General features: G+C 44.3%; 1 long non-coding RNA gene across 1 annotated transcript; it reads right to left on the bottom strand.

The window, feature by feature from the left end:
* Nucleotides 1-404: 404 nt before the first annotated feature.
* LOC125122215 (uncharacterized) lies at nt 405-22,538 on the bottom strand. The gene is made up of 3 exons (XR_007133731.1): nt 22,458-22,538; nt 22,265-22,310; nt 405-750 (listed from the first exon to the last, which is right to left on the bottom strand). It is a non-coding gene; the product is annotated as an uncharacterized LOC125122215 (long non-coding RNA).
* Nucleotides 22,539-23,206: the final 668 nt, after the last annotated feature.

Here is a 23,206-nt window from a genome sequence, read left to right as displayed (position 1 = left end):
ATGTGTTTAGAGATGGAGACAGCTTTTAGCCATAGCAATCAAAAAGTAAATATATTTTATAATGCTTAGAGAATAAGTCATATCTTCTCCACATAACCTTATTTTTGTCCACAGCACATTTTTCCATAGTGCACTTTTCCTCTCAAAGAAAAACGGACAAGCTGGGTGGTTCTCAACCCTGGCTGCACACTGAACTTTTAAAAACATAAGTCCTGGCCTCAGCCTCAGCAGTTCTCAATTACTTGGACCAGAGTGGGGCCCAGGAACCTGTCCACAGCAGCTGATGTGGTTAATAACAACAATAGTATCTTGATTATACAGAAAAGATCTTATTCAAGCAGTTCATTAAGACTTACACCATGTTTACTATATTATTTACCATGCAGTTAGCAGGCCAGATGCTTAGAGCCGGGAGCTACCATTAGATATGAACAGATTAGAGAAAATGAGCAGCATGGTGCATTTTATATTATTAGCATAACCCAAAGACAGCACATAATTGGTGGCATGTTAAAATCCTGTACAATGAAGTCTGCTGCTCTCATTCCAGATGCCCGGTAGGGAATGATTGCAGGGCAGATTCAGTGCAAATGATGTGTTTTGTAAACAATGCAGAATTAAGGGCTCGCTGAATCTTTTCCAGGTCGAAAGCATTGCAGGGCAGGAGAGCGCTGAGCTGGTATTCAGGAGACTTGGGTTCTGCTTCTCTACCTGCTGCATCATCTTGACTTCAAATTAGGCACCAAGCCCCTTCAAGGAAAGGGAGAGTGACAGGGTTGATTTCTTTTATTGGGTTAATTTTCAAGGACAAATAAAAGCTCAAAGTTTGTACAGGATATAAAGAACATTCCAGGCAGAGGGAATTTAGGTGGCAAATGAAGGAAGTATAAGATGGCATGACATGCTTGGGGAACCACAAGTACTTCAGCATATCTGGAGCATAAATATCGGAGATAGGATGTGGCCACCCATTTCTGAAAGGCTCCTGAATGCCATGATGGGAAGCTTTAGTTACATTTAGCATAGGCAACAGGAAAGTCGTGGAAGAGCCACTCTAAAGAACTCAATAATACCGCAATGTGGTTTAGAGAGATCACTCTGGCATCAGAAAGAAAGGGGAGAAGGAGAGGGAGCAATTCCAACCTGGTGGCAGGAATTCTATTTAAAAGGCTCCTGCAATCACTTCACCTCTCTGTTCCCAAGGTCCTTGTGCATAAAATAGGGAGTGGATTAGGATACCCATTAGAAGTGACAGAAACATAACTTTAATTAGCTTTGTTCAAGCTAATTTTTTTTGGTCTTTTTTTTTGGTCTTTTTAGGGCCGCATCCACGGCATATGGAGGTTCCCAGGCTAGGGATCCATTCAGAACTGTTGCTACCAGCCTATGCCAGAGCCACAACAACGTCAGATCTGAGCCACGTCTGCAACCTACACCACAGCTCACGGCAACACCAGATCTTTAACCCACTGAGCAAGGCCAGGGAGCAAACCCGAAACTTCATGGTTCCTAGTCAGACTCGTTTCCATTGTGCCGAGACAGAAACTCTGAAACTAACTTATTTTTTAATGTAGTTTCTCAGTTCACATTCCAGAAAAGGGAGAGATGGATGTCAGGCATCATTCAATGTATTTAATCAGAGTTATCTCTCCCCATCATTCTAATTGGATCTCTCTACATGAAACACCAGATGACCACCAGTCACCTATGGTGTGTAATCTATAGCCCTTCCAGTGGACCAACAGTTCCAAAAAAAGTCCCAGGGAGGCCTCTGATTGGTCTGGCCTGGGTCATGAGTCCAGCTTTGAACCAATCACTCTGAATCAGGAAATGGAATTCTCTGATTGGCCAAACCTGAGTCAATACTTACTCCTGTGAGATGAGTGCAGATCTATCCCACTAAAGCTGTTGGAGTGAGTTTCTCATAAAAAATGAGAATTCTACTTTCAGATGAAAGGAGAAAGGATGTAAAATTAACAGATGTCCCTAGAAGAGAGTACACCAAAGAGTCTATGATCCCCGGTCTATAAGTTGTGTTTTCACATAATCCCATTCCTCTTCTTCAGCAGGTTCTCAGAGCCCCAAGCCTCAGTCCAGGAGGGAGTTTAGACATCTCTTAGTGATATTGGCTAAAGTTTGATCTTTTGAGATAAGACTTCACACACACACACATACACAGATATGTGCTCGTGGGGAAAAATGAGCAGAACCTGATAACTTTAGTTCTCACACAATTCATCTTTATGCTAAAATAAAGAGGAAAGGGATAGATCCCAGTGAAGCAAGTCCCTTTTAGAGAGCACTAGGTATCAAACTCCACTTAATAATGTTCATTATGACACTAGAGAGGGTTTAAAAGAGCCAGAAATTAAAGTCATAACAAAATAAGCTCCTGAAAAAAAACTCAAGAATCTAGGACTTTTCAGCATAAAGAAAAGATTATTAAATAAATGCCTTGTACTAGGAATGTGACTTGGTCCCTATCTACAATATAACAGAGTTGTACTAGACATAAAAATAACTGTATTTGTTTCTTCCCCTTTTGCATCTTTTTTCCTTACTCCACCTTTTGATAGGAAGAATTTGCAATATCTTAGAATGACAGATCTATTCCTACTAGCATTGCTAGGAAAGGTATTAGAAATTAGAATAGTTACTACAGAAAGATGAGCATTAAGAAAGACGGAGGAAGGAGTTCCCATCATGGCGCAGCAAAAATGAATCCAACTAGGAACCATGAGGTTGTGGGTTCAATCCCTGGCCTCGCTCAGTGGGTTAAGGGTCTAGCATTGCCGTGAGCTGTGGTGTAGATCAAAGATGCAGCTCGGATCCCAAGTTGCTGTGGTTCTGGTGAAGGCCAGCAGCTGTAGTTCCAATTCAACCCCTAGCCTGGGAACCTCCATATGCCACAGGTACTGCCCTAAAAAGACAGAAGACAAAAAAAAAAAAAAAGAAAGAAAAGGAGGGAAGGAAGGAAGGAAGGAAAAGAAAGAGAGGAAGTTCCCATTGTGGCTCATCAAAAATGAACCTAATATCCATGAGGATGCAGGTTCAATCCCTGGCCTCACTCAGTGGGTTAAGGATCTGGAGTCGCCATGAGCTGTGGTGTAGCAGGTCTCAGATGCAGCTCGGATCGTGCGTTGCTGTGGCTGTGGTGTAGGCAGGCAGCTGAAGTTCCGATTCAATCCCTAGCCTGGCAACTTCCATGTGCCAGATGTGGCTGTAAAAAGACAAATAGGAAAGGAAGGAAGGAAGGAAGGGGAAAAGAAGAGAGGGAATTGGCGGGGGGTGGGGGGGAGAGGAGTGGCAAAAGGGAGGGAAGAAGGAAATAAACCCATAGATTGTTTGGACAGTTTAAGACGCTCATTCTTTCCAACGGCAAGGAGAACTACATGATGCCAAGGTTTCTCAAGCTTCTATCTAATCTTAAAATAAAATTAGGTGACAATTTATGTTCTAATGTTTCAAAAAAAAATTTTGGCCATGTTTCAAAAAAAAGAAAAACTAAAGCTTTCCCTCATACATTAATATCCAAATGTAAACAATTTATCCAACAATGTTCTATTTATATATCACTTAACACTTTAAGAAAACAATGAAGTGGTATAACTCTAACATCTTTTGTTTCCACATACTAAACAGGATAAATGCATTGCTATACAAAAACTTTCAATCTTTAAAAATGAAGCAAAAATTTCACTAAGAAAAGACACCAAGTAACACTTAGTGTTATTTTTAAACTCACATTAGCTATTTATGTTTAAAGTGGTTTGTGATTCAATCAACTAATGTTTATAGGACATCAGTGATGTGCAATGTATTATCTCTGACATGGTGCGGAATACAAAGAAACAAAAGGTAGCGTCCATACCCCCATAAAACATATAATTAAGTTATGTAGACAAAGCCTAAGAACTGTGTCAGGTTAAACAAAAATGCACAAGAATGCAATATAAGAACTGTCACATGGCAGGTTACAGTTAATTGCAAAGTGAATGGAACAAGCTCTAAGTCCCACTATAAGCTAGGAGATGGTAAGGAGATGGGGAGTCCTGAAGAGGACCTGAAAGATGGATAAGAGCACAGGAGAGGGAAGGCTGAGGTTTGGAAAGCACAAGGTATATTTGATCAGATGAGAACCAGCAGAGTTTCTCATGGGGAAGCAGTGGGTAAGGCTGGGTAAATATTTTGGGATAACCCTGGCCTTGAATTCTTCAAGGTTAAGAAGATGCTTACGAGAATACCTAAATCAGCATTTTAGGATCATTGGTCTCATCGTAATTTATTTATTTTTATGCACTGCTTCTTATGTTGCAGATACAGTTCTAAGTGCCTTATAAATATCAACTCAGTTAATCCTCATGGCAGCCCTTTGTGGTAGATACTAGGAAACTAAAGCACAGAGAGGTCACAGTCACTTGCCTGTGCCCACACAGCTAGGAAGGGGTGGGGCCTTATCTACAGCAGCAATCTGGCTCTAGAGTCTGTCCTGCCTGCAGCTGTGCTAGCCTGGCAAAGGACAGCCAGGATGGAGTGGGTCTCCCAGAAGCAGATCAGGAATCCCCACCTGGTGGCTGAACAATGAGTCGAGCCTTGGTGGAAAAAGAGAAGAGATCCTTCGGAGGAACCAGGCAAAATATCAATTACTTGAACTTGGGTGAGTTTGGAAGTTAAGGGGGTGGGGTTAAAGATGATAAGAAAGGAAAAGTCAAAGAAATTTTTTATTTTGATGCTTCCCCTGGAGAAACACAGGTCTGATTGGATAAGATGGGTCCAGATGTAGACATGAAAGGTATGAGCACCTTGACACATGAGTTTGCATCTAGCTGTGTGACTCTGAGCAAGTTACACAATCTCTCTTGCTTCTCATTCTTCATCTGTAATGGAAACAATTTCAGTAACTGAAATGATGTAAATCAAAGATTCAGCATAGCCTCTGACAAGAAGAAAGCTTTTCCATTAGATGTCCCTGAGACACTGGAGGTATGGGGCCCAGCGGGAATGAGTTCATGACTAAAGAATGTGGGTTTGGGGATGGAGGCGAGGAAGAGCTTAAAATCATCAAGGAAGAGAAATGGGATTGCCTCTGTGCTGGGCTCTTCAAATGTGTCATTGTATCACTCTCACGACAACAACACAGCGAGGCCACTTATAATGTGCCTTAGGAAGATGGAGTGGAGGAAGGTTTTCTACTTTGGGTCTGCCTGAACTCCAAAGCCCTTGATCCCGCCAATGACTGTGGAGTTACGGAGAGATATCATGAGCCAGAGAGTATCAGTGACAGGAAAGAGCAATGGGGATTGGACACCGGGGAAAGAGACCAAGAGGGAGCCATTGGAGTGTCTGCCCTGCCCTGGTGTCTTATAGTCATGGCTGCCATGGGCAAACCATAGGTATAAGCGGCAGGCATGGCTGTTCTTCAAACATCTACATGTCAAAAGGAGAAAAGACCCTGGGCAGCAGTGGCCTTGTCCATATGGCCTGCTTGTGAAATAACAGAAGAAAATCTATATATCGGTCTCTGCCCTTGATTCCTGGTCTGTGCCTCTTATAATTTCCTTAAACCCACAAGAGCACTGGGCGCATCTTGAATTCTAATTGATCTTTGACCTTGACTTTGGTTCCTGACACCAGCTAAATGCTAAATGCCTTGAAATTTTCTGGGTGATAGAAATGTCTCTAGTTCTAATAAGGCCACCCTTGGTTGGCTCCTGGATGGAAGCTGGTCACTAAAAATACTAAGCTATGATTAGAAGTTTGGAGCTCTCGGCCCCACTCCCCTTTTCCCCATTTCCAAAAGGGGAAAGGGGCTAGAGATTGAGTTTGTGATTGATCATCCCTTGTGATGAAGCCTCCATAAAAATCCCCAAAATGTGGGGTTTGGAATGCTGCCAGGTTGATGAAGACATCCACATGCCAGGAGGAGAGTGGCGTATACCAGCCTCTGCTCTTGAGGACAGAAGCTACGGCACTTGGGACCCTTCTGGACCTCACCCTGTGTTTCCCTCCATCTGGCTGTTCAGCTATATCCTTTAGAATATGCTTTGTTATTCAATAAACCAGTAAACAGGTGTGTTTCCGTGGGTTCTGTAAGTGTTCTAACAAGTGATCTAATCTAAGAAAGAGGTCATGGAACCTGAGTTATAGCCAAGTTTGAGAGAAACTGTGGGTAATGTGGGGTCTACTACTTGTAATTGGCAACTGAATGGGGCTGGGGGGCAGTCTCGTGGGACCCTTCACCTGTGGGGTCTGTGCTAACTCCAGGCTGTTCGTGTCAGAACTTCTTGGTGTGGAAAATTCACACATCTGGCATCAGAAGTGTTGTGAGTGTGGTATCAGTATAAGAGTAAAGGAAAAACAGGGAGTTTTTCCAAGTCGCTACCCCAAGTGAGGGCTCTCCAATCAACTGCACTTAGGGGACCTGACCCAAGAAAAGCCCAATGCAGTACCCCAGACAGCCACCTGGGAGCGCACTTTCTCTTCTTCTTGCCAATTCTATTTCCAAAGCTAGGAGGGTTTCTCTTGCATCACCGATCCAACACAATCTCATTCTGTACCTCATTTAAAATCCTGTATCTATACAAAACCTCTCAGAGACATACTCCCATCCTGTCCCCTTAACTGAGGTGGGGTCCTGGAATGGGCCTGGAAACATCTATTGCTTTTGGCCTGGGTATTCTAATTCGCTCGCCATTGGCTTTTATCTCGGAAGTGGCCACCACTTCTGCCCCAGGGTTTTCCTTACCCTCTTAAACCCACACTCAGATTCCCTGCATGTCTCAAAGGCTATGTTAATTCCCTACTAGAAAACATCCCTGGCAGAAAGGTCAGTGAGGATCCCAGCCAAGGAGAGCAGAGTTTCAAAGAGTGATCAGCAGTCTTCAAGGCTACCTGAAGTCTGAGGACCGGGAAAAGACACTGACTAAGCTACTGAGAGCTAAAGAGAGCTTGCAGGAGTTCCCGTCGTGGCGCAGTGGTTAACGAATCCGACTAGGAACCATGAGGTTGCGGCTTCGGTCCCTGCCCTTGCTCAGTGGGTTAACGATCCGGCGTTGCCGCGAGCTGTGGTGTAGGTTGCAGACGCGGCTCGGATCCCGCGTTGCTGTGGCTGTGGCGTAGGCCGGTGGCTACAGCTTCGATCGGACCCCTAGCCCGGGAACCTCCATATGCCGCGGGAGCGGCCCAAGAAATAGCAAAAAAAAAAAAGACCAAAAAAATAAAAAAATAAATAAAAATAAAAAGAGCTTGCAAAGATGCTAAGCAACAGAGACACAAACCACATTCTAAGGGTGAAGAACAGAGATGCTCTAAACCATTTTCCCTGAAACTCATCAATGAAGGAAGGGAAAAATAAGGTGAGGAGGGAGTTCCTGTCATGGCTCAGTGGTTAACAAATCCGACTAGGAACCATGAGGTTACAGGTTCGATCCCTGGCCTTGCTCAGTGGGTTAGGGATCTGGCATTGCTGTGAGCTATGGTGTAGGTCACAGACACAGCTCAGATCTGGCATTGCTGTGGCTGTGGCGTAGGCCTGTGGTTACAGCTCCGATTCTATGCCACAGGAGCGGCCCTAGGAAAGACCTAGGAAAGAGAAAATAATAATAATAATAAGGTGAAGAGAAGAAGGGGGAGGGGCACATGATCAACTGAAACTTGTTCTCAAGGTAGAAAATAACCTAGGGTTACTTTCCAACAGAGGATAAAGAAAGAGAATATGAAACCAAGGTCTAAGGTACAATAAAATTTCCCTCTTGTTGATAAAATATTTATATCTCTTTGTCATCAAGAATTAACTTCACTTTCCAAAAGCTTTAATGAGCAAGTAAAGTATATATAAATACAGGTACTGTTTCACTTGAATTTTTTGGACTTTGAAACAATGCATCTATATGCTAATACATGCAAATCCTTTTAAAATTATAAGCTCTATAGTTCTCTCTGACCCCTTTTGATTAAATTCAACTGGCATGAAAAGCAGTAACTGAAGTATTAAGAATCAATTAACAGTGATCTGGCCGATTGCCATTACACCTTTAATTAGCAGTATTGGTTTCAGTATCACGGGACAATGGTCAGTGGCTATAAATGAATTGATTGCCCAGCCACCAGCTGACATTTTGAGAACCTTGATACATCATCACTTTTTCCTGCTACTAATTAAGATTTATATCTTCCAGTGCATTAATTTTGCAAAGGCCCTTTGTGATGGAGGCAGCGTTTTTCCACTGCCTTTGTGTCCGTGGATCCCACCGGTTACAGTGTACACACTCTGAACACAGACTTGGCAACTCCATCGCAGGGACTCAATTCAAACGGGATCCTCTGCTGATCCATTCAACAAACATCTATAAAAGGATGACCACATGCAAATCTCAGGGCTAAATGCTAGGGCAAGGGAGGAGGGGAGAGAGGAATAAGGCATTCACCCTGAATTTAAGACGCTCATCATTTCCGGAGGATACACGCACAGTAGATACTCACTCTGATACAGTGGGATGCAAATTACAACAGGCTAGAAATAATGTGACTAAGGGCACAGAAAATGAAGCAATTAGTTCTGATTTCCAACAACTGACTTTTTAAAATGCTTATTGTCACAAAGATTCAAAGGCTCACCCCTAATTCATAGAACAGAGACAGGGACTTTTATTGGTCAATTACATGGCCAGTCTGGATGTTTGTGAAGAAGCAGCTCATCCATCTCCAGCCATAATTCCCCCTCTGCTGGGAGCAGGAACCGGCCCAGCCTGGCTTGGCTTTCCACTCATTGGTCAGAGGGTCTGCTTCTGTTCCTTTGCCCCTCCTCCAAAGCAGCCCAGTGCCAACTGTTGCCATTTAATGACACAAGTACTGCTATAATTAGATCAACATGCATAAGATGCATAAGAAGCACTTTAGAAACTTTTTTTTTTGGCTGTACCCACAGCATGCGGAAATTCCCAGGCCAGAAGCCAAACCCGAGCCACAGCAGTGACAACCCCAAATCCTTAACCACTAGGCTACCAGGGGACTCTACTTTGGAAGCATTTTGTTGTTGTTGTTGTTGTTGTTGCTATTTCTTGGGCCGCACCCGTGGCATATGGAGGTTCCCAGGCTAGGGGTCGAATCGGAGCTGTAGCCACCGGCCTACGCCAGAGCCACAGCAACGCGGGATCCAAGCCTCGTCTGCAACCTACACCACAGCTCACGGCAACGCCGGATCGTTAACCCACTGAGCAAGGGCAGGGACCGAACCCACAACCTCATGGTTCCTAGTCGGATTCGTTAACCACTGCGCCACAACGGGAACTCCGGAAGCATTTTTTAAAGCCCTCTTTCAGGCTCCACTCTTAGAGGTATTATTAAAACTGATAGCCTCCAAACCAAATATGGAGAAATATAGCCTAACCCAGTTTTCTAGCTTTACAACTGAGAAAATTGAAACCAGAGAGCTAATTTCCCTAGGACCCAGGTAGTGAATAATAACAGCAGACCTAGCACTCCTTCCGAGCAGCTGTGTTTCCAGATGTTTTACACATGTAGTAGTAGTTCCTTTAATCCTCACAACTCGATAAGACAAATACAGGTATTATCTCTTTTTACGGATGAGGAAACCAAGGCACAGAGAGGTGAACTAAGTTGCCCAAGGTCACAGTGAGATATCACCAAGTCTAGCCTTTGAACCCAGACTTTTTGACTACAGAGCCTGCCATAATCACTACCCTACTAGGCAAATGTGGCTCAGAACACAGGTGGTCTGACTCCTGGGCCGGGGCACTTCCAGCACACAGCACTGCCTTGATGGCTGTGATCCTCAGGTCACGACCTGGGGCTTCTTCCATGGGTCACGGAGAGCTCCAGGGGTTTTTCCTTTTGGGAAGAGCTGGCTTGTTTCGGAGATTTGCTAACATCACTTCTCTTCCTCTGCCACATTCTATGCATCTCTTGGCTTACAGCAGCTCAAGAATCAGAGGAGCTCAACTTCGGAGCTACCGTTGAGGAGCTGAGTGTGGGCTGATGATGGGAACTCCCAAATTATACTTCCGACTTTGAACTTTTTTGTGTGTGTGCCTGATCTCACTGAGAGACTGAACCTCTCATGGAAGACTTTGGAAAAGTCAGAAGTTCCAGGTCATTTAGAAGAAAGCATGGGAAGTGCAGTCGACAGAAATAAGCTCCAAAGCAGAAGGGCCTGACTACGGGCTCAAGGGCCCCCATCTGCACGAGAGAATAACCTTCATGAGACATTTCTTTTCATGACTCTGCTGTTTGGAATCGCTGGCAGGCTGTAACCTCAATTAAGCCAAGCTTTTTATTTCTGAGTCCCTGGGCCCTATGCACTGTCTTCAGTGGCAATGATGTTAGGATTTCTGAAGATTCCAACATAGAACAGCTCCACACAGTTGCTAGAGCAGCAGAAGGTAGTGACAGGCGACTGAGCAGAGAAATGCTATGTGTGCAGCCAGAGGGAGAACTGCCCAGAGGACTCGCCCTCAGCCGGACACAGGCAGCAGCTGGAGGGCACCATTTGTTTTACCTCAAAGTTCTGGGATGCAGGTGACCTTAATAAAGTCTGTTTGTGGAGTTCCTGTCATGGCTCAGCAGAAAGAAATCTGACTAGGATCCATGAGGACGCAGCTTCACTCCCTGGCCTCGCTCAATGGGTTAAGGATCCGGCGTTGCCATGAGCTGGGTGTAGGTCACAGATACAGCTTGGAGCTGGCATGGCTGTGGCTGTGGTGTTGGCCGGCAGCTATAGCTCCAATTCTACCCCTAGCCTGGGAACCTCCATATGCTGTGGGGGCGACACTAAAAAGACCAAAAAAAAAAAAAGTCTGTTTGGATACACTTGAAAGGTGGCAGGGGAAAGGCACTGCACAGCCTCTCGCTATTCCATGAACCTCTAGCCACTCTGAGCCTAAATGCTTAGAGAGGCTGTGTTCCTGTTGCTCTTACCTTGTTTCTTCCTCATTCCTTCCCACTGACTTTAATTCTCTTCCCTCAGATCCGTAAAAGTCAAAGAAGACGTGTATACAATTGTGGGATATCATTTGTAGAATCCAAGGGACACAAATAATTACTGAACACTGAAAAGATTAAACCATGATTAAACCCACATGAGGAAGCACGATCTGTCTGTAAATGTAAAGTTTCATCTGCCTGTAACTGGGCGGGCATACACGTGGCTGGAGTCTTCTTTCCATCCTTCCTTTCCTCCTTCCTTCAATAAACATTTATCAAATATTCACTCCCTACCTGGTGCTGTGTGAGGCAGCAGAACATGTGTGGTCTAAGAATCATCCTGTAAGACTTGAAGAACACTAGCACCCATTCTGTCTTTGATGGGCACTTATTTGATGGTAGGTGGGAACATGGTTAGACGGATTTCCCGTCTCTGTTGCACTTATGTGGCCATGAGGCCACATTATCCCCGTGGAAAATGAGAAGTAAGGTGTGCCACTTACGACTAAAACTTTTAAGAAACAGAGGTGTCTGTTGGTGGGAATATAAATTGGTAGAGCCACTGTGGAGAACAGTATGGAGGTTCCTTAAAACACTAAATATAGAACTACCATCTGATCCAACAAGCCCTCTCCTGGGCATATATGAGAGAAAACTCTAGTTTGAAAAAGTGCATGATGTACCTCTTGCTCACAGCAGCAGTCTTCACAATAGCCAAGACATGGAAACAACCTAAATGTCCATCCACAGAGGAATGGATGAAGAAGATGTGGTCCATATATAAAATGGCATCTTATTCAGCTATAAAGAAGAATGACCTAATGCTACTTTCAGCAACATGGGTGGACCTAGAGGTTATTATACTAAGTGAAGGAAGTTGGAGAAAGACAAATATCATATGACATCACTTACATGCAGAATCTAAAAAAAATGACACACATGAACTTACTTGCAAAACAGATATTGATTCACAGACATGGAAAACAAACCTATGCTTACAAAAGGGGAAGGTAGGAAGGGAGTTCCCACATTGGCAGTTTGGGATTCATAGATAGAAACTACTGTATACAAAATAGATAAACAACTAGTACAGAGTATAGTACAGAGAACTATATTCAGTATCTTATAAATCTATAATGAAAAAGAATCTGAAAAAAATATGTACATGCACTCACAGATATATATATATGATATCTCTGTGTGTATATATCTATCTATATATATATATATTTATATGTGTGTATGTCTGTATTCCTGAATCACTTTGCTGTACACTTAAAACTAACACAACATGGTAAATCAACTATAATTCAATTAAAAATCAATTTATTCATTTGTTCACTTTTTGTTTTTAGAGCCACACCTGCGGTATATGGAGGTTCCCAGTCTAGGCATCGAATCCGAGCTACTCTGCCAGTCTACATGCCACATCTGTGACCTACACAGAGCTGACAGCAACACCAGATCCCAATCCTACTGAGCGAGGCCAGCGATCAAACCCGCATCTTCATGGATGCTACTTGGGTTCCTTACCACTGAGCCACAACAGGAACTCCTACCTAATTAATGTTTAAGGAGATGTAAATGTGCTTCCTCCATACTTTTTCCTTTTCCACCCACCTACAGGCCAAAATGAGAGGGAGGCAAGGCCCCACGAGGCGAAGGAAGTAGACTGACACTCCTGAATCTCCATGTGCAGGAGAGCCACTCATCAACCAGCAGCACTTAGGTACTTTTCTAGCATATTTGTGCCACTATACATATTAGCAGTCTTTTTTTTTTTAGCAGTTAGGCTATCCTGACATAGACATTGGTATCTCCAAGTGGGGAGCTGCTGTTTGAAAAATGTGTTTATGAGAAATGGCGTGGTAGTTTGGTATCAGATGGCAAAGAAAGAGATATAGTAGATTGAAAAGCAGAAAATTCCTCTTATTCCTTGGGTAAAATGTTTGATAAGACTTTTGAGGTCAATTCAATACCTAGAAGGCCTGTAGCTCAGCACAGGGGCTAGAAAACTATAATTCATAACCCAAATTCAGCCTGCTGTCTGGTTTTCTAAGTTTTACTGGAACACAGTCAGGCCCATTCCTTTACACATTGACTATGGTTGCTTTTGCGCTATAAGGCAAGTGTTGAGTAGTTACAAGAGGGATCTTGTGGCCCCCAAAGCCATAAAATATACTACCTGGCCCTTTAGGAAGAATTTGTCAACCTCTAATATCCTGGGTTGACAGCAACCACAATGGGACTTGGGTGATGATGGGCTTCCCTGGGTCCCTGAATCACTGTGTAAGGAGACCCCACCCCTCAGCCAGGACCTGTCCTGCTAAATGAATGAGAAATGAACTTCTACTGAATTTGAGCCTTTATGTGCTTTAGAGATATATTTGTTTCTGCAGTTTAGTTGACCCCATAGGTGGCAGACTGGCAGCAAAAATGGCTCCAAATCCTCACTCCTCCCTGGATCTCTCTTCTATATAACTTTGCAGCACCTGCCCACTGTCAGTGGGGTTTTCTGTCCCATCCTTGACTCTGGGAATTACCAGAGTCACTGAATATTAGCAAATATAGCACAAGAAAAAGCATTTGCACATTTTCACTTTCTCTTCCTTGTTTCTCTGCTTCTGCCATAAGAACGAACCCAGACTGTCCTGCTGGAGGATGAGACACACGGAACAGAGCAGAGCTGGCCCAGCTGTCTCAGCCAAGGCCCAGACACATGCAAGAGCCTCACAAGAACAGCAGAGCCACCCACCCAACTTATTAACTCAGAAGCAAAACTAAGTGTTTATTGCTGGAGGCCCCCAAGATTTTTGTGATTGTTTGTTACACATTATTGTGCTAGTGAAACTGAGCAGGACCTTGTAGGACCCTGGATATGAAAGCCCCTCTGTGTCTCCCATTTCTTGTCTGTAGGAAAAGGCTTTAGGACAGTCCCTGAGTTCCAAAAAGCAGACTCAAACAGATACTAATTAGGGAAGTGAAGGAATGCAGAAACAAAGGAAAGGCAGACAAGAAACAATAGTTCGGCCATAAAACAGAGTCCTAGTTCCATCTCAAGAGAGATACATAGCAATCTGACACATATCTTTGAGTTGTTCTGCAGAAACCAAGACCCGCACCTAGGTGGGGGATGATGACTACAAGCAAACAGCAACCACACAGACACCAGAGTGGCTGGAACCAGAAAGGTGATGATTAAGATTCCCCAAGACATCATCTTGATCCCGTCCCACAAACCATTAAAGAATGTTCATCAGCTGACCATGCTCATGACCCTCTCCCCTAATGTTGCCTTTAAAAATCCTCACCAGAGTTCCCGTCGTGGCTCAGTGGTTAATGAATCTGACTAGGAACCATGAGGTTGCGGGTTCAATCCCTGGCCTTGCTCAGTGGGTTAAAGATCTGGTGTTGCCGTGAGCTGTGGTGTAGGTTGCAGACGTGGCTCGGATCCTGCATTGCTCTGGCTCTGGCGTAGGCTGGCAGCTGCAGCTCCGATTTCAACCCCTAGCCTGGGAATATATGCCACAGGTATGGCCATAAAAAGAAAAAGAAAAAAAATAAAATAAAACCCTCACCTGAAAGCTATCAGTGAGTTCAAGGATTTTGAGCATTAGCTGCCTGTTCTGCCTGCTTGGCACCCTGCAAATAACACTGAATTTTCCTTCATCACAACTCACTGTAAGCAGACCAGCACGTGGGGTGAGCAGATCTGCACTCGGTTTGGTAACAGTAATAAATAACTGGATATCTACTAATACATACATATGTGTGTTGTTCAGTCTTATTTATAAGCTAACATCCTTATCTTGTGTAAAACCTCCCAAGGCCTTATGAGACAGTTACCATATTTCCACTCTCCATAGGAGGAAAAGGACTTGAGGAGGTGCAGTGACGTGTCCAAGATGCCCCAAGTGAAAAATGCCAGCACTGGGGCTTTAGCTCTGACTTTGTACTCTAAAGCCACAAAGCAAAGGCAAGATGTCTAACATCTTCCTTAAATGTCACAAACTCTAACGTACATAGGAGCCAGGCAGCTCACACAAATGGCAAAAGGGATCCCTGCCACTGTCAGAGAGTATCAGGGAGGGGTGGGAATTGAGGGAACTGGAAACCGTGTGGTCCGTCTAACAGGGTTGCCACAATCCAATCTAGCCAATTGTCGCCTCACAGAAACGGGGCCCAGGTCACCCCATGGCATGGTTTCTCCAGAGAAGCCAGAAATCTAAAATGTTATATAAATCCTCCGATGTTTAAATGTTAGCTCTATTTTTAAAAATACAGTTCAGGGTGTTCCCATCGTGGCTCAGCGGTTAACAAACCTGATTAGTATTCATGAGGCTGCAGGTTCAATCCCTGGCTTTGCTCTTTGGGTTAAGGATCTGGCGTTGCCGTGAGCTGAGGTGTAGGTCACAGATGTGGCTTGGATCCCTCGTTGCTGTGGTTGTGGCGTAGGCCAGCGGCTGCAGCTCCGATTCCACCCCTAGCCTGGGAACCTCCATATGTCGTATGTGCGGCCCTAAAAAGACAAAAATAAACAAACAAAAATACAGTTCAGGCCAAATAAAATAATGTGTATAGTACTTGGCCCAGGAGCTGCCAGCATGAGGCCACTGCCTTACATTTACACAACACTTCACAGTTTAACAAGTAGCTTTACAGCCATTATGTCACTTCTCCCTTACAACGCTCCTATACCAAGAAGGAGAGATATTATTATGGACACTTTTAGAGATGTGGAAACTGAGGCTTGGAGAAAGTAAATATCTTTCCCAAGTTGTTTTTGTTTGTTTGTTGTGTTTTAGGGCTGCACCCATGGCCTATGGAGGTTCCCAGACTAAGGGTCAAATCAGAGCTGCAGCCACTGGCCTACACCAGAGCCACAGCAACACCAGATCCTCAACCCACTGAGCAAGGCCAGGGATCAAACCTGTATCCTCATGGATACTAGTTGGGTTCATAACCCGCTGAGCCACAAAGGGAACTCCAACTTTCCCAAGTTATATAACCAATTAATAAGAGTCGAGATGCGTCCATAGGCCTTCAGGTTTCTGTACCATTTTATTCCTCTTTCACATCAGATGCTCAGGATAGTTGAAAGCTTTCCTGTGTCTGAGGCACAAAGGGCAGGCTCACAGAAGCTCTGTTATTTCTGGAAGCCATGGTTTTGTCAAGTCTCCAAAGCTCTGTGCTATGGGCAGATCTCTGTTTAAATTGAGGACGTGATTACAGTCACTCCCCCGAAGAGTTTGCTTTCTCTATTTTCTCCTTTTTCTAAGTGAACCGTATCTACTTATTTAATTAATAAAACCCTGCCTGCCCATCAAATAGCCTTAGGCTATAAAAACCAGGACAATTTGTAATTAAAGTATTATAAAGTTTTAAAAGCTAGCAGAAATGATGATTAAGAAAATAGGCATCAAACCTATAAATTAAGCACAAAGTTTCATTAAGGAATAATTTCCTCCCAGTACCCAAATAAGGTGGCTCAGCAGACTGCAAAGATAATACCACATACAGCCAGCCTCTAATAACTACATGGCCCTCCTCAGAATGAGCATGTAATTTCTGCATAGGAAGCAGTACTGTCTTTACTTACTTTCTCTTTCACCATATTAACAAATTTATATACGAGAGTGTGGGAGGCAGGGAAGATGAATAGATGTCTTTTCACCGTTCACAGCTGGCCAGGAGTGGCCATGAAGGCTTCAGAATGTCAAGGCATTCCTGGAGTCATCTGTTTCTATTCTGAGGGCTCTGTTTTGTTTTGTTTTGTTTTGTCTTTTTGCCTCTTCTAGGGACACTCCCAAGGCATATGGAGGTTCCCAGGCTAGGGGTCTAATCGGAGCTGTAGCCACTGGCCTATGCCAGAGCCACAGCCACGCAGGATCGAAGCCACGTCTGCAACCTACACCACAGCTCACGGCAATGCCAGATCCTCAACCCACTGAACAAGGCCAGGGATCGAACCCACAACCTCATGGTTCCCAGTTGGATTCATTAACCACTGCACCATGATGGGAACTCTGGCTCTGGTTTTTGAAATGGGCCTGTAAGGTTGAAGTGAAGTATCCAGGAGGCAAACGGAGATGGCAGCAGATACGCACGGGACAATCACCCATACCAGGCAGGTATCCCTCTTCAGGAGAAAGACCATTCACAGACAGCCCTATTTCTATGAGCGCTAATGAGACCTTAGACACAATGGTTGATAGGTTTACAGCAGTCCACAGATTGCCCAGAAAAGCAAGCACAGTTTAGCTGATGCTGAGCATAAAAATGTGCTTGAGAAATCCCCTTGTTGAAATTTTACTTTTTTCCTTTTTTTTTTTTGACGTTGAAAAATATATTTGCTTTGGCCTCACTCTGAAAAACCACCACCACCACCACCCAAGGTCTTTTTATAAGAGCAAAATAAATAAAGATTTCTCATTCATCCTGCCAAGTAAATAAAATGACTCTTTGATAAGCAGAAATTATACCTCAAGTCCTTAATTCATCACCCCAATACAAGCTCTGTTAACTCCAATTGCTTTTTTTTTTTGCCTAAGCAACTCACTTAGCAGAAAATACCCCCCGAAAATATCCGACTGATAGAAGTGAGTCCTGAGGAGCAGTGACAACTGATCAGCGATTTGAGGAGGAGGACGAAGGATGTGGGTTCTGCATCCCCAGAGTCCCAGAGTGCTCTGCTTTAGAGCAGAAGTTTCTGGAAAGATCCTTTTAGCAGAGCTTGAACTTTCCCCATTAAAACTATAGCTGGGGTGAATCCCCCATTTGAAGTAGATAAGCATTTCCTAACTCACTAAATTTTTGTCATCTTAGGACCAGATGCTTGGAGGCAGTGCTTCCAGGGAGTTTGGAAGCTGCCTGCAAGGGCACTTTGCTGAGCCGGGCAGACGCCTCAAGTCCCGGCTGGCTGAACACCCAGATTATGTGAATGGGGAGACTATAAGGTGAGCTTCCTCCCTCCACAAGCAGGTTTGGCACCAGATAAATCCATTAATACTTCCCCTTGAAAGAAACAGGCTTTCTTTCAGATGCAGAGAGGATGGAGCTTTGCCCATATCCCATGGTTGCTGTTACAGACATTTTTAGTGAGGGACCAAACACCAGTATGTAGGATTCCCGCGATAGGCTTTCTTGGCTAAAAAACATATGCCAGATTTATTTTTTCATACAGACAACCCCTTCTGGGCTCCTGTTTGAAATAGTCTCTCTAATGAAAGATTACTGGAGTTTAAATGAGAAGTTTAGGAGTTCCCGTCATGGTGAAGTGGTTAACGAATCCGACTAGGAACCATGAGGTTGCGGTTTCGATCCCTGGCCTTGCTCAGTGGGTTAAGGATCCAGCATTGCTGTGAGCTGTGGTGTAGGTTGCAGATGCGGCTCAGATCTGGCATTGCTGTGGCTCTGGTGTAGGCTGGTGGCTACAGCTCTGATTCAACCTCTAGCCTGGGAACCTCCAAATACCGCCCTAGAAAAGGCAAAAAGACCAAAATAAATAAATAAATAAGAAGTTTATTAAATCCTGCCCCAGTTATATCCAATCAGAGCATTTTAGTTCCCATGTACTGTCCTTTTTCCTTAAGGTTAAATAGACTGAATCTTTGACAGCAGCATTTGAATACTGAAGTTGCCTCCTCCAAAATCACCTTCTTTCCACCATAGATTCTTCTCTAATTATTCACTCCACAAACACCTATCAAAGGTCACTCTGAGAAAGCTGCAGTGCCAGGCTTGGGGCTATGCCAGGGAAAAAAACACTGTTACAAACTCCCAGTGGATATTACAGTCAAGTTGGAGACATCCTGAGCAAAATTCTTTTTCACATTCCAAAGCAAGTTGCCCTGTACCTGCATCTCACATGAGACTAGGTAGCCTACTTCTCTATTAAAAACTTCTGATTAAAGGAGGTCCCGTCGTGGTGCAGTGGTTAATGAATCCGACTAGGAACCATGAGGTTGCGGGTTCAATCCCTGGACTTGCTCAGTGGGTTAAGGATCTGGCATTGCCATGAGCTGTGGTGTGGGTCACAGACGTGGCTCGGATCCCGCGTTGCTGTGGCTCTGGTGATTATACCCCTAGCCTGGGAACCTCTATATGCCGTGGGAGCGGCTCAAGAAAAGGCAAAAAGTAAAAAAAAAAAACCTTCTGATTATAAAAGATAAATAGGAGTTTCCTGGTGGCTCAGTGGGTTAAGGATCTGGTATTGCCACTTCTGTGGCTCGGTTGTTGCTGTGGCAAGGGTGTTCGCTCCCTGACTTGGGAACTTCCACATGCCAAGGGTATGGCCCCAAAAAAGGTAAAAGATAAACACACTTACTGAAAAAGTTGAAAAATTTAACATGTAGGAAAGAGAAAAGTAAATTCATATACAATCCTCTCACTCAGAGATAACCATTAAAACATCAAGGAGGCATATATTTCCAGGCCTTCTGCAGCGTGTGGGTATGTATGTGAGTATGTGTGCAACTATATATACTGTTTTATTAAACTGACTGATAGAAGAAAAGGTACAAGTGACAACAAACAAGAGAGGGAGAGAAACAGAAACAGGCAGAAATAGATAGATTGACTGCAGCAAAAAGGCAGAGGCAGAAAAAGGAGGAGAAGCAAGGAAAGAAAGAGACAGCAAGATGGCCATTTCCTTTAAGTCAATTTATGTTTCCTTCCTTGCCAGGAAGATTAACCCGTTTCAGGGTCCTGGACTGGCCAGTATTAGTGAGCCAAAAGACTTTATCCTACTTTTCTTTCCAGCACCCTGTACCTACAAACTAACACTATCCTACAGGATAAGCACCAGTATATACCCTCTCCCCCATAAGCTCAAGGCCACTGAAAATTTACACTGGGCATATTAATAGTAAAAAGGGAGACGTTGGCAGTATGGGATTAACAGATACAAACTACTAAACATAAAATTGATAAGCAACAGGAATTTACTGCAGAGCACCGAGAACAATATTCAATACTTTGTAATAACCTATAATGGAAAATAATCTGAAAAAAGATATGTAGGCGTTCCCATTGTGGCACAACAGGATTGGTGGTGTCTCTGGAGCTCTGGGGTGCAGGTTCAATCCCTGGCCTGGGTTAAGGATCCAGTATTGCCACAGGTGAGGCTTAGGTCGCAACTGTAGCTTGGATCTGATCCCTGGAATTCCATATGCTTCAGGGCGGCCAAAAAAGAAAAGAAAACAAACAAACAAATAAACAAACAACAAAAAATATATATATAAACTGAATCACTTTGCTGTATACCTGAAACTAACACTATTGTACATCAACTATATTTCAATTTTGAAAAGTAAAAAGCCTCACTGCTTCCTGACTATTCATTTAAAAACCATCTTTTCAATATTTAATGAGTATCGGTTTATCAGTTAAATAGAAGATTGGGAAAATATTAATAATTTCTATCACATATTTTTGATACCACTTTTTTGTTTTCTTTATGCTCATATCCCAATATCTGATTAAATTGTCACACCATCCCCTGTTTTGACATTAAAAGAGTTTATTTAGTAAAGAGGCAAAGAAAATGCCTATTCACAATCTAGCCCAAGATTCTGGCCTAGCCCATGGTCATCCCTGAAGAAAAGCAGACTGAAGGGATTCAAAAGTACGAGAGCAAATGGTTTTTGATTAACAATTCGCCCAAGTCATGTGTCAGAACAAAGATACCAACATACACAATCACAAAAGAGCCCTACAATAACTGAATTTCTCTTTTCATGGGGGTTTGATGTCACATGGAGAATGACAACATTTTCACTCTGGTTAAAAAAGGGGAGCAAAGTCTTACAGTCCCCATTGAGGGGTCCCCTGCCAGAAAGCATTCTTCCTGTTTCCAACAGAGGGCTTGACAACACCAAGTAACCACCCCCAAAGCAGAAGCACCCTCCAGGATCATGGGGGGTTGTGGGGCTGAGATGACAAAGCATTTAGGAACAGCGACTCCTGGCAAATTGCCCCAACATTCCAGGCAACAATGCTGCAATTGAGCCAGTGCAGCTCCCAGTTCTCACAAAGCCCATGACTTGGGCAGAAAATGTGCTCACCCAACCCATTTTTGCCGCATCATGAAGAAGGGAGAGCCATCCAACTACTATTTTCTCAGTTAAGCATTACCCAAGGTGAACCCACTGAGCCTTTGATGCATCTGTGATCTCACGCCACGCTCTGTGGTCACAGAAACACCCTAACATAACTCTCAAAAGGCAAACAGCCTCTGCTGGTGGGCTGCATAAGCCTTAAAACATTACCCTGGGAGGGCGGGCAATTTTCTCTAAATGCTTTCTATGGACCCCCTTATCTCCACCGCCTGAAGACAGCCTGCCAGGGAAGGTGCTCCCAGCCTGGCCTCTAGGCCAATGAGCAGTATCAATCCATTTGTGAGCAGTAATTACAATAAGGAGAAGAAAGGCCTCTCTGGTCTCTCTCCACCCACAGTCTTATAATCTTATCTTCATCTCTGCATAACACTGACTGGCCTGCCATCAGCCCCTGGAGGCCAGCCCTGGGAGGCCAGGAAGAAAGGAGGGCACTCAGCCTCTGCTGGGTAGAAAGGGGGATACAATCCCTCCTTCCACCGCTGCCCCATGCGCAGAACTCTGAAGCGTAAGCAGAGTATCAGAGGCTGACGGCAGGCTACACTTTTTGGACCATAGGCATAAAGCCTGCTAGATCATTTCCTGTAGGTCCTGAGAAAGAGCAAGAAAGTTTGAGCAATTCGGCAGCCCTCCTGCCTCCAAAGTTCCTGCTTAGTGGCTTCCATCTGTCTTCTGCCCCCACCCCCCATGCCCGCCCCTTGGACAGGCTACTCTGGGACCCTCCTAGGCTGGGAAGGTCTCCCACAGTCAAGGGCAAAGGGAAGCCCCACAGCTTGATGCCCCAGAGGGAGAGAGCAGCACAGCACACAGGTGCACCAAAGAACCTCATCAGAAGGCAAACTTTTCAAATTTATGATCCACACTGTTGCACTAAAAATTCACAGCTGCCATTTAACATTTTTCCTGGTAAGAAACGTGAAGCAAAAAATATATGTTGGGAGGGCAGGATCTTTTAATCATATCTGAAACCAGATTGACTTGAACTTTGAGAATTTTAACTCTTCTTGGGCTGCAGCTGACAAGCTTGATCCTGTGATTCGCAGATGCAGCTGTAATAGTGTTTTTTTTTTTTTTTAAGAGAAATTCTTCTTTAGGATGAAAACAAATAATGCATGCCAGGAAGCTCAAGCCCCGCTTCGGCACATCGCCAAGACTACAGACCAGCTGTCTGAGGGGAAGGACGTGGCTTTGGGAATTCTTTCTCTTACCCTGCTTTGTTTCCTTCCGCGCTTTCACTTCTTGCCTCTGACGCTGCTGCAAAGAACAAGCAAAAAAGTAGAATCATGACAGCCACCTGATACCCACGGCCCTCAGCCTCCCCAAGGTGACTGCCTGGAAAGCTGGGGTCCAGGCAGAACTTTTCACTCCCTCAGCTCATAGCCAAGGGAGGAAGGGGCTTACCTGCCATCATTCGACCCGACCAAAGGCAAGACTAACCCTGAGGGAGTCGTCCTCCCAAGCTGAGGGACAAAAAGAGATGAATAATTAATAATTCACTGGAACTCGAAGCGAATGGTACGTGTGAGGCCAGGGTGAATAAAAGAAAGAAACACTAAACAAAAAGGCCACGCTTCATTCATTAGGAAGCTCAGAGAGAGGATGTTATTATGTTCAACCGCCTGGAACAAGAGCCTCTTTCCACGCATTAATTTTAGGCTGAAAGAAATTAGACTTGGGTTCCAAAAATTCCCAGGGGATGCTTGCTGGGAAAAAATGCCCTCTGGAGCCTTATCACCCTGGTTCTTGCATCTGGTTCAACATGCAAGTCGATTCTGAGGAGTCCATCCCTGTTCCGCCCTGTCACATCAGCTCCACTCCTAGGAGACCAACTTTCCATTTTCAAAGCAATTACTATTGCAAGCACAGTGACTCAACTAATGCCATTAGCTGAGTCTTGGGTTTTTTGGGGGGAAGGGGGCCACACCCACGGTATATTGAAATTCCCTGGCTTGGGGGTCAAATAGGAGCTGCAGCTGCCAGCCTTCACCACAGCCACGCAACACAGGATCCAAGGCACATCTGCAAACTACACCACAGCTCATGGCAACGCCAGGTTCTTAACCCACTGAGCAAGGTCAGGGATCGAATCCACATCCTCATGGATACCAGTTGGGTTCACTACCACTGAGCCACAACGGGATTAGCTGATT

This window comes from Phacochoerus africanus, chromosome 3 (genome assembly GCF_016906955.1).
Source record: "Phacochoerus africanus isolate WHEZ1 chromosome 3, ROS_Pafr_v1, whole genome shotgun sequence".
NCBI lineage: Eukaryota > Metazoa > Chordata > Mammalia > Artiodactyla > Suidae > Phacochoerus > Phacochoerus africanus.
Note: the sequence above shows the minus strand (reverse complement) of the source record. Positions and strands in the feature narration are given on the sequence as shown.